The sequence below is a fragment of the Bos indicus x Bos taurus genome, chromosome 1 (genome assembly GCF_003369695.1).
Source record: "Bos indicus x Bos taurus breed Angus x Brahman F1 hybrid chromosome 1, Bos_hybrid_MaternalHap_v2.0, whole genome shotgun sequence".
Classification (NCBI taxonomy): Eukaryota; Metazoa; Chordata; class Mammalia; order Artiodactyla; family Bovidae; genus Bos; species Bos indicus x Bos taurus.
The window spans coordinates 88,095,855-88,108,385 of record NC_040076.1 but is presented as its reverse complement, the minus strand read 5'-3'; the positions used below and the strand labels follow the sequence as shown (position 1 = coordinate 88,108,385).

General features: G+C 38.6%; 1 protein-coding gene across 6 annotated transcripts in view; it reads left to right on the top strand.

Annotated features, from left to right (window-relative positions):
• KCNMB2 (potassium calcium-activated channel subfamily M regulatory beta subunit 2) overlaps nt 1-12,531 on the top strand; it is a 301,069-nt gene that overhangs the window by 43,514 nt on the left and 245,024 nt on the right. The window lies entirely within an intron of this gene.

Below are 12,531 nucleotides of genomic sequence, written 5' to 3'. Positions count from 1 at the left end.
TATCACATGATATCACTTAAATGTGGAATCTTAAAAAAAAATGATACAAATGAACTTGTTTACAGAACAGAAATACACTCACAGACAGAAGACAAACTTATGGCTACCAAAGGGGATAGATGGAGTGGGAAGGAGAGATCAATTAAGAGTTTGGGCAATGGCAACCCACTCCAGTACTCTTGCCTGGAAAATTCCATGGACGAAGGAGCCTGGTAGGCTGTAGTCCATGGGGTCGCTAAGAGTCAGACACGACTGAGCGAGTTCACTTTCACTTTTCACTTTCATGCATTGGAGAAGGAAATGGCAACCCACTCTTAGTGTTCTTGCCTGGAGAATTCCAGGGACGGGGGAGCCTGGTGGGCTGCTGTCTATGGGGTCACACAGAGTCAGACATGACTGACCCGACTTAGCAGCAGCATATATAAAATAGGTAAACAACAAGGATCTACTGTATGGCAGTGACAACTCTACTCAGTATCCTATAATAACCTACAATGGAAAAGAATCTGAAAATATATATTTGTGTGTACATAACTGGATCATAGTGCTGTACATTTGAAACTAACACAACATTGAAAATTAACTATACTTCAATAAAAATAAATTTTAAATAAATAAAAATAATAGATCTCTTTAAATAGTTTAATGATATAAAGCAACTTGTCACTTAACAGAGTAATTTTCAGTTATCTAGAAAATTAACATATAGATAGCCTAATTCCCATATGATCCCACCATGAATATGAAGATTTAGTTTATAATACAATATATAATGACACAGGTAGATGAAAAAATGTATCATCAAAATGCAAAAAAGAAAGAATACTGTCTTTTTCTCCCCCTTTATCTGAGTCAAAGCAAGTTCACAAATGTCTCAGCCATAAAAGACTGTTGAATTATTGAAACCAGAACATTCACTACACTTACGTAAGTGTAACTACACTTGCTTGGAAGTATCTTTCTGTTGCTCCTTTCATGACACTTCTCTGTTCATCCATTTAAAATCACAGAATGTGATTTTATTTATTTATTTATTTATTATTATTCACATTTATTTATTTAAATGTGAATGCCTCCAAATATACACATACAAATGCCACTGATATTTTGTATATCCAATGTGAGAAGAAGGAATTCCTTTATGAAACAACACAAAATCTTCTGATGACATTCGTGCTGTGATCATGGGGATATTCAATCAGTTTAATATTCTTTCACAGCTTTTAAGTGGAGTAGGAGAAGGCAGTGGCACCCCACTCCAGTACCCTTGCCTGGAAAATCCCATGGATGGAGGAGCCTGGTAGGCTGCCGTCTATGGGGTCGCACAGAGTCAGACACGACTGAAGCGACTTAGCAGCAGCAGCAGCAGCAGATCAAACAGGACTGTTTCTGCCAATGGCTTTTGTAACTGTGCTTCCTTCAACTCATATCTTTTTACTGCTTGCCCTTTTCCTGATTTATATCATAAAGGAGCTGAAAATAAAATAACTATGTTACTACCTGGAAGTATAACTCTTAGAGCACCCATTGTAATATTGTTCCTATTCCTGGCAGTGAGCAAAATACCTGGACTGCAGCCACATCTACTTTCCTTTTTGTTAGTTATAACACCTAATCTGGTCTGCACTGGCTCTTTCTCCTATAGATGATGTTTCTCTTAATGCTCAGGATGAATTTGTTTGTGACTAATAGTCTCAAATATTTTCGGTACCTTATAAGTCATTGCCACCTTGAAAGTTTCATCTATCACCTATTTTCCTAGAATTTTATTTCTAAGCTTCTCTCTTAAGGCTTTCTGATTATCATGCATTTACAATTACGTTGCTGCTAAGTCACTTCAGTCGTGTCTGACTCTGTGCAACCCCATAGACGGCAGCCCACCAGGCTCCCCCATCCCTGGGATTCTCCAGGCAAGAACACTGGAGTGGTTGCCATTTCCTCTCCAATGCATGAAAGTGAAAAGTGAAAGTGAACTCGCTCAGTCGTGTCTGACTCTTAGCGACCCCATGGACTGCAGCCTACCAGGCTCCTCCGTCCATGGGATTTTCCAGGCAAGAGTACTGGAGTAGGGTGCCACTGCGTGTGAGATGAGTGCAATTGTGTGGTAGTTTGAGCATTCTTTGACATTGTCTTTCTTTGGGATTAGAATGAAAACTGACCTTTTCCAGTCCTGTGGCCACTGCTGAGTTTTCCAAATTTGCTGGCATATTGAGTATGGCCCTTTCACAGCATTATCTTTCAAGATTTGAAATAGCTCAACTGGAATTCCATCACCTCCACTAGCTTTGTTCATAGTGATGCTTTCTAAGGCCCACTTGACTTCCCAGTCCGGGATGTCTGGCTCTAGGTGAGTAATCACACCATTGTGATTATCTTGGTCATGAAGATCTTTTTTGTACAGTTTTTCTGTGTATTCCTGCCACCTCTTCTTAATATCTACTGCTTCTGTTAGGTCCATACCATTTCGGTCCTTTATCGAGCTCATCTTTGCATGAAATGTTCCCTTGGTATCTCTAATTTTCTTGAAGAGATCTCTAGCTTTTCCCATTCTGTTGTTTTCCTCTATTTCTTTGCATTGGTTGCTGAGGAAGGCTTTCTTATCTCTTCTTGCTATTCTTTGGAACTCTACATTCAGATGCTTATATCTTTCCTTTTCTCCTTTGCCTTTCACTTTTCTTCTTTTCACAGCTATTTGTAAGGCCTCCCCAGACAGCCATTTTGCTTTTTTACATTTCTTTTCCATGGGAATGGTCTTGATTCCTGTCTCCTGTACAATGTCATGAACCTCAGGCCATAGTTCATCAGGCACTCTATCGATCAGATCTAGTCCCTTAAATCTATTTCTCACTTCCACTGTATAATCATAAGGGATTTGATTTAGGTCATACCTGAATGGTCTAGTGGTTTTCCCTACTTTCTGAACAACAACAACGGGGAGAGAAATTGTAACTCTCTAAAGGAGGGCCATGCTTTACACATTGTTTTGAAACTATTCACCAAGCCCTGCCACACACACACACACACACAAAATTGCCCTAAAACTGAATTTTTATTTAACCTGAGAAAGGAAAAAGTAAGCAGAGAAAATGTGAAAATATTTCAGTAAAGATAAGACTATAAAGTCAAGTCTCATTAAAATGAACTTTACAGCAATAGTAGCTCACTGTAATTAAAATATTTCCAAGCTCTCTCTGGTCAGTGATCAATAGTAATGATGCCTTTCACTCTTGCTAAAATAAGTTTCCTTTATTCAAAACTTAGCATAGCAAAGGCTTTATCTCTCAGTTCTTGTCCACTTAATTGTCAAGAGCCATTGTGGAGGGAAAGAGCCTGAACACTTGATTCTAAGGTGAAAAGTAAGTGGAAAGAGAGCAGAAAGCACTACTTACTATAGTAAAAACCTCCTCAGAAAGAAATGCTGTCAAGAGAAATATGAAACATGGTAGTTTTATTCTTTAGCAAAAGAGGAGGAAATCAGTAATAGAATCCATGGACTCTGCCAAGAAAAAAAGGACTTTGACCAAAAAGATATGCTATCTTACATAACAGGTTACACAAAAGTTTTACCTGTATCATCTGACAAGGTGTAACTGTTCAACATATTTATAAAGTAGATATTATATTATACTTTTATCACTTTGCAGGTTGAGAAACTGAAATTCAGACTAAAAGTGATTTTTCTAAGAGAGAAAGCTAGCCGTCTTCTGATTTAAACATTTTGTGCTGTTTCCATAACACCACATCTCTTCTGTTGCCCTCCACAAATTAACCACATATATTTAAAACACTGAGGCCCTGTGTGCCTTTTGAATATAATCTCAAATGTATTACAATTTCATTCTTTCTACTTTTTTTAGTTGTCCCACATATATATGTGTATGCTATGGCTTTACCCCTCAAGTATTTTTTTCTGTAGCTCTCCTTTCAACTAGCATCATCTTAGATGTAGATGACATCTAATAATTTAGATCATGTGTTGGAATAAGATATAAATTATGGTTATAAAATAGCCACAGCTTTTTTCTTATGGTAGATGCTTGATAGTATTATATAAGAAGGATTGGAAAGCATGTTATGCAGTGAAACAAGTCAGCATTGCCTACAATCAAATAATTTAGATCTAACACTGGCTTTATCATCAATTTGCAGCATTGATGAGGAAATAAGGGCAGAAGGAAAAGTCTATGTAAATGTGTAGGCATGTAAAGAGGCCTCAACGTGGTTGTATCCTAATTATAAAGACAAGGAAGATCCACTTACAACATTCATTTGTCTCTCCATTCAAGTTTACATAACTAAGGAGGAAATGGCCTCAAGAACTCAAGTTCCATTACTTCTATCCTCTTTACGATACGGGCTACTCAACCTCTCAATTCAGTACATTGGACAGCATCTTGACTTGAGTTAAAAAAAAAAAAAAAAAAAGAGAGGGAGCCACCTACTGGCCAGGAACCTGAGTAGTCTTGGTACAGAATTGGCTGAAGTAGCTCAGCTGGTAAAGAATCTGGCCACAATGTGGGAGACCTGGGTTTGATCCCTGGGTTGGGAAGATCCCCCGAGGAAGGGAAAGGCTACCCACTCCAGAATTCTGGCCTGGAGAATTCCATGGACTACACAGTCCATGGGGTTGCAAAGAGTTGAACACAACTGAGCAACTTTAACTTTCACTTTTTTCCCCCCAAAATCTTTAGATTCTAAAACGAAGGAGAAAAATAAAATTCCTTTTTCATCGCATGTTTTTCATTACATGTTTTTCATCATAGCAATATCTACAGATATCCATTTCCATTCCTCAAACAGGAGAAGCCAGTTCATACAGCCCTGGACAAAGGTAACTGACTGAGGCACAACAGTTCTACTGGGCTCTAGTCAGTTCTAAGGGCTTCCCAGATGGCTCAGGTAAAGAATCTGCCTGCCATTGCAGGAGAGGCCAGAGACATGGGTTCGATCCCTGGGTTGGGAAGATCCCCTGGAGAAGGGAGTGGCAACCTACTCTAGTATTCTTGCCTTGGAGAGCCCATGGACAGAGGAGCCCAGCAGGCTGTGGTCCAGGGGGTCGCAAAGAGTCAGACACAACTGAGCATGAATACATGCAAAACTAGTGAGTTCTGTATGATCTTGCCATACTAATTACTTTGCAGATAAAAAGAGCATTAAAAAATGGCTAAGCTTTTGACTTTGCTCGCTTTTCAAATGCTTTGAAGTTTTACCAGAAATGCTTTGAAGTTCCAATTCTGATGTTGCTAATATATCTTCCCAAGCAACCTCTGATAATGTGTTACTTGGTGACTGAATGTTGAAGGAATATTTGTAAGTGGGGTAAACTGTGTGGATACGTGAATCTACATTTTCCCTGTGGATATAATTTCATAGCCTAATTAAGCCAGTTAAATGAACAAGAGATATGATTCCACCCGAAATTCTCTTTCCTCAGCACAAAAGTATTTCACTTTTTAAAAAAGTAATTAAACTTTGTGTCTTGACCCAGCCACCCTTCCTTAGTCTATATTCCATGCAGCTAGTCCTAGAAAATGTCCCAGTTGCTTGAAGAAATAATCACGATAACATTCATAATGGTAAAATTTTTACCACTATTCATAAAAATTCTTACATTTGTACATCAATTTATAGAGGGAAAACAGATCAGAGAGGGGGTAAACCTAAGTTTCTAGAGCAGATACTTATACGAAAGCATTTTGAACAAAGATTTTCCTGTAATATTTATGATCTCTAGCTATTGATATTCCTTGAGAATACCTTGTTTTGAAAGCATGTGTAAATTAAGCACTTCTAATACTGAAGACATTGTTTCCATGGATTATTACAGTGACCATCTAAAATAGTTAAAGCAGGAATTAGTTACCCCATTTTAAGGATGAACAAACTGAAACTGAAACTCAGAGAAATCAATTAATTTCCGTAAGTCACGTAACTAGTGTGAACAAGGGCTGGGTCTCAAACCCAGCTCCACCAATTCAAGCACTAATCTACACCACTGTTTCTCATGTACCTATGGACATACATATCGGACCCCTCCTCCACCAAGGTAGATAATAATCTACTTGCCTCTCTTTTCATGTGTTCATATATCCTTCATTGCATCTTCACTTTATTTTCCAGTGCTGAAGTGAAAATAAGGATAATAAGTAGGTGGACAAGTAGACATAATATGCTTTTTGGAATGGTATTTAATCATGTGCGCAAACTGGTTTTAGCCAATAATGCTTAATGTTTGAACTTTAAAATTGCTATATATGTGAACAACAATAATAGTAATTTATAGTGAAGTACTACTTTATTTGCAATCTTGTCTCTAAAATGTTCTGACAGCACATATCAACTTGAGGAATCATCTCTCCCTATCCCAGTTTTGCCCCCAACAAGTTAAATTTCACATTGTGAAGCTCTGGCCTTGTTTTCCATTTTTAAAACCTCCCGATGGCTCTCTATTGTCCTCAAGATAAGGAATAAACTCCTTAGGATGATGTTCCATCTATCCACGAACTAATCATCATTTCCTCTCCAAACTCCTCCAACACTTTCCTTTCTCTTTCCAACTAGAACAAACAACTTTGCAGTTATCCAAAATAGCCCAAGTTATTTTATATCACCATGCCTTTGCCTATAGTCAACCTTCTTTCTGAAAGGTCTCTTCACACCTTTTGGGTACCCAAAAACTCTACTCTTTCTTCAAAGCCAGTTCAAGCATCTGCCTGTAAAACTCCTGGAGCATCTTCCTGCTTCTCCACAAAGCAGGGTTGACGATTCTCTTCTTTGTGCATAACTAGACTTGAGTGAACTATTAGGTTCTATGTTGGCACCTATCACAGGATTTTGTAATCAGTTGTTTGTATGTATCCTTCCATGTTTAATCTTATTGCCCCTGTTCCTGGCACAATATACAGAGATATAGTAGGTGCTCCATAAATGTTTGGGCTTCCCTGTGGGCTCAGACAGTAACGAATCCACCTCCGATGCGGGAGACCCAGCCTTGATCCCTGGGTTGGGAAGATCCCCTAGAGGAGGGCATAGCAACTCACTCCAGTATTCTTGCCTGGAGAATCCCCATGGACAAGAGGAGCCTGGCAGGCTACAGTCCATGGGGTCACAAAGAGTCAGACATGACAGAATGACTAAGCACACATGCCATAAATGTTTACCATATGATTAATGAATGCATGAATACCCATTTGACAGATGGGGGTTATAAGCAAACATGTTCTTAGTCACTCAGTTGTGTCCAACTCTTTGTGACCCCATGGACTGCAGCATGCCAGGCTCCTCTGTCCATGGGATTCTCCAGGCAAGAATACTGGAGTGGGTTGCCATTTCCTTCTCCATATAAGCAAACATATGGGCAACTAATAAAACAGAAATTCATTGATTTTTCTCAAGGTCACAACCGTCTGAAGATCAAATATTATCTTGTCTGGTACTTCTTATACCCTATTCTAACTAATGTTAATGTAAGATTATCAAGGATCTCAAACATAGGATCTTGATATTTAATAACATAGTTGTTTAGGACCTTATGCCTAATGAGAATAAAAAGGAGATTTATTCATGTTAGCAAAATTCTAGTGCTATCTCTTCTGCACCTGAGCAAGACTTGTGATCTCGCACATTCTAGTTGTTGGTACACTTTGCATCCCCCCTCTTCAGTCCTGCATCTTTAAAAATAAAATAGCAAGATGAAACAAATGGAAATTCCAGTGTTTTTGAGGCAAATATGGATCCTTTGGATAATGAATGACCTTATTCACTCCAGACTCAGTCCTCTGAATACCACTTACATAGTAAGAAATGCAATCACCAAATTTAAAGAACTTCATTGAAACATGGAATGAAAGGTTATGATTTCAAAGAATAAAATCTAAACAAAGGCTTGAAAAAAGAACTAAAAAATGGATCTGGCACCTAGTTCACTAATTTTATAATTGAATGCCTATGTTAAGTTATTTTTGATCATTTTTTCACAAACTCATACAACAATATGGGAGGTTCTTCAAAAACTGCTGTGGACATTGTGTGGGTTATAATGCAAATATATCTACAGATAGAAATATTTTTTAAACAAATATATTTAAAGAAAGAAATTTTTATAACAACTCCCAAGTTTATAATTTAAGGTCTCATTATTAGTATAGATAAGTGCAATCACAGTTCATGGAATTGCCTTGCATTCAGTCCTAAGATCAGTTCAATATTGAAACAAAGATTTTATTTTGTAACAATGTTGTGATGGACCATAAACACTGTGAGCAATGCAATAACACGATTTGGCCTCTGCCTTCTAGAGGCTTAGTGTCTAATGGCAACGGTAAAACATTTAAACAAATAAAGCCTATGATTCATGCTAAAGGAGAGATCAACATGATAAAGTACATAGAGAAATTCCCCACCTAGAGGAAATCAAGGGCTTTCCTGATCTCTCAGTTGGTAAAGAATCCATCTGCAATGCAGGAGACCCCAGTTCAATTCCTGGGTCGGGAAGAGCCTCTGGAGAAGGAATAGGCTACCCACTCCATTGTTCTGGGGCTTCCCTTGTGGCTCAGCTGGTAAAGAATCCACCTGCAATGTGGGAGACCAGGGTTCCATCCCTGGGTTGGGAAGATCCCCTAGAAAAGGGAAAGGCTACTCACTCCAGTATCCTGGCCTAGAGAATTCCATGGACTATGTAGTCCATGGGGTCGCAAAGAGTCAGACACAGCTGAGTGACTTTCACTTTCACTTCAGAGGAAATCAAGAACCATTTTATGGAGAGGAGTTACTTTCAGGAACAAATAGCATAATATATATATTAAAGCACTTTGAAACCACAAAATCCTGCTCCAATATTAGATGATTTTTTTTTTCCAAGAGCTGAATGGAACAGGTTACACTCTAGAGCACGCATCAAGAAGAATAGCTGGATTAAGCACTTTTGGAGGTAAAAACGTAGGTCCACTGCTGCTGCTGCTGCATCGCTTCAGTCGTTGTACAACTCTGTGCGACCCCATAGACGGCAGCCCACCAGGCTTCCCCATCCCTGGGATTCTCCAGGCAAGAACACTGGAGTGGGTTGCCATTTCCTTCTCCAATGTATGAAAGTGAAAAGTGAAAGTGAAGTTGCTCAGTCGTGTCCGACTCTAGCGACCCCATGGACTGCAGCCTACCAGGCTCCTCCGTCCATGGAATTTTCCAGGCAAAAGTACTGGAGTGGGGTGCCATTGCCTTCTCCGGCTGCTGCTGCTAAGGGCACACAAATCAAGAAAATACACTACACTCCAGACAAAGAGATGCCAGGTGGAGCAGGTCCTCCTGGTGGAAGAGCTGCGAGCACAAAGTAGTTTGGAGACCCGAGTTGCACTGAGGCCCTAAGCAGCAAGACTTGTACTTCTTCACTCTTTGTCTCCACCCCTTTAATTGCCTCTTCACAGGGCCCCTCTTCCTCTCACTACAGAACCTCATGAGCTTTCTTTTTACCCAGCATGTTTTCTCTCTCTGCTCTGTGAGCATTTCTCCTCCATATTCTACTTGCCCTTACCCAGCTTGGTCTCAGACTCTACATTAGGGCTGCCCTCTCTACATATATCTTTTTCATGCCAGGTCATGTCAAATATCCCTGTGGAGCTTAAGGATGGGCTGCCCTAGAGTGGGGTGCCCAACCATTGTCTAATCAGCTTTGATCAAAGGGAAAGGGTCAAGTGGCTCAAAATATGACTGTTTGGTCTTTCTTTTCCATTCACACGTTTATTTATTCATTCTTCACCTATTGCTTCATGTATTAGATGGTACAATGTGAACAAGACTTCTTGTTAAAAAAGTCCCTGTCTTTATCACTCTTTCATTCTTATTTGGAGAGACAATAATAAAAATAAGAAAACAAGCAAGATAAATTCAGCTGGTGATAAATGCTACAGAAATACTACTAATAATATAATACTAAATAAGAATAACTGGAAGTGGGGAAGAAGAGATGCTAATTTTGGCTGGGTGGTTACATAAGGAAATGGTATTCAGTAAGTAAAGGAATAGAATGAGTAGTGTGGTTCAGTAATGGGTTATTTTATAACCACCAGTAACATGTATCTGCTAAGTCATCATACCAGTTCTCCTCCCAACCAAGATTCAAATGAATATATCAAGCTTAAAATGTACATACAAGTTATTATAAGCAATGAAGAATCAACTTACAAACATGTAGAAGCACAAATCCAATACAATACAGATATTCTTGTGATAGTAAGAAATAATGGCAATCAGCTAAGATTCCTATTCCACAGGATTGTTAACAGGTTAGAAGCCAGTATGATATCAAGCATGTAAAAGCAATTTTAGATATAGGGGATCACAAGCTTTACTATTCATAAAGTAGAATGAAGTAGAATGAATCCCAAGCCAAGTAAATACCGCCAATTCCATTTTTTAGAAATTCTGAGTAACCTAAAAATGCTTATAATATTTCCCTGGTGGCTCAGACAGTAAAGAATCCATCTGCAATGTTGGAGACCTGGGTTAAATCCCTGGGTTGGGAAGATTCCTCTGGAGAAGAGATTGCCCACTCACTCCAGTATTCTGGCCTGGAGAATTCCATGGATGGGGGCAGGCTACAGTCCATGGGATTGCAAAGAGTCAGACATGACTGAGTGATTAAGCACAGCACATCAGTAAGTTATTTAACTTTTCTAAAACTCAGTTTTTTTCATTGGTAAAATTTATGATTGAAAGAGATGGTGTATATAAAATTGGGGGCACAAAATAAGAACTCAATGATCTTAGTCCTCTTTCAAGATAGAATAATTTTCTATACGTACAATTGATTATAGTAGAAACAGAAATAATGTGCTTTGAGTTCAGTATAATTTATGGTTTAGAACTTTAAGTGAACAGACTAAGTGCACATTATTTACTTGATGTATGAAATGGCTGCCTTAGAGTTATTAATATATTTTAAAATACATGTTTCAGAAATAAAAAAGATATTATAAAAATTGCTATTATACTGACAGGATAATTGACTGTTTAAAATATGATCCATCTGCTATTTGCATTTCACAAAGTAATGTAAGCAATTACGTTATATTCATTGGCTAATCCTATTCTAATCATTGGCTAAATCTCATTTTCTCATCTAAACCAGAATTAAGTTATACAAATACAAAAAGAAAACTCAATAATGTCAAGTTTCAGTCTCTTCTTGGCTGAGAACTTGTGATAAATATTATTTAATTCAGTAGCTGGAGATGGTATTCTGTGACCATGAAGATGCAGTTCAAAAAATTGAATGATATTATTTTCAAATATGACTGAGTCACAAAATGTTAGAACCATAATGACTTGCCTTTGATTAGAACTTACACCATGATGGCCTCAAGAAGATAAAATTTGGAAGCAGAAGATAAAATTACTTCCTAAGATTAAAATTTAAGGTCTTCCCTTGGGACTCAGATGGTAAAGAATTTGCCTGGAATGTGGGAGACCTGGGTTTGATTCCTGGGTTGGGAAGATCCCCTGGAGAAGGAAATGGCAACCCACTCCAGTATTCTAACCTGAAGAATTCCATGAACAAAGAGCCTGGCGGACTATAGTCCATGGGGTTGCAAAGAGTCAGACATGACTGAGCGACTAACAACAAATCTAAAATTTACTAGCTGTGTAATCCTGGGCAGCTACTTAAACTTTCTAAGCTTCAGAACTCTCATTTATAAAAAATGTCTACCCTACTCTCTTCACAGGGCTATTCTGAGGAACAAATGAGATAATGCACATAGAAGCACTCAGAAAACTCTGAAACACTAAAACAGAAAGGAAGAAACAGGCAGAGATAGTGGCTCCTGTATTTGAGCTCCCATGGAAGGCTATTCACTGCAGTCCATAGTATTATAATCACCTGTGCTCATAGTCTGAAAGGGATACTATAGCAGGAGGAGAGTAGAAACCCGGAGTCTGTGCAGCTCTGGACTAAGCCATCTGCTCTCAGCAGCCAGGAAAACCTGGGCTGAAATCAATTATTTAACCAGAAACAGTGTTATTTGGTGATGTTCTGTCTTGTCCAACTTCTACAAGAAAACTCACAAAGGAGATATACAGAAAGAAAAGAGCAGCTAGCAAAGAGGTTCTCCTGGCTGAGGGGGTTAACATCTCTGCTTCAAGAAGGTGATGAAAGGGGTAAGCTCATAGTTTTTCCATCCCAGCCAACAGACAAGTTTAGTGGCTCAAGAGTAGTCCATTGTTCACTATAAAAATCCTGAACAAGAATGAGAAATTGGTCCAAGGTTCCAGTAGTAAAGAACTCTTACATTTACAGGCTAAGATAAATTGGTCAGGCTTAGTGGGAGATGTTGCCCCCAAGCAATACATGTTCTGATGTTACAGAAGAGTCTGTTCAACCTCATAGAAGTCCTCTCTCCCCACTTCCTTCTCCAAGAACCAAAGTTTGTATTGAAAACTCATCTCTATTTCTTGATTTGAGACCGAATAGTCAGATTTCTATGATATTAATATCAAGTAAGCAGGACCTACTCAAATGCACTCTCTTGATGAAAGGGC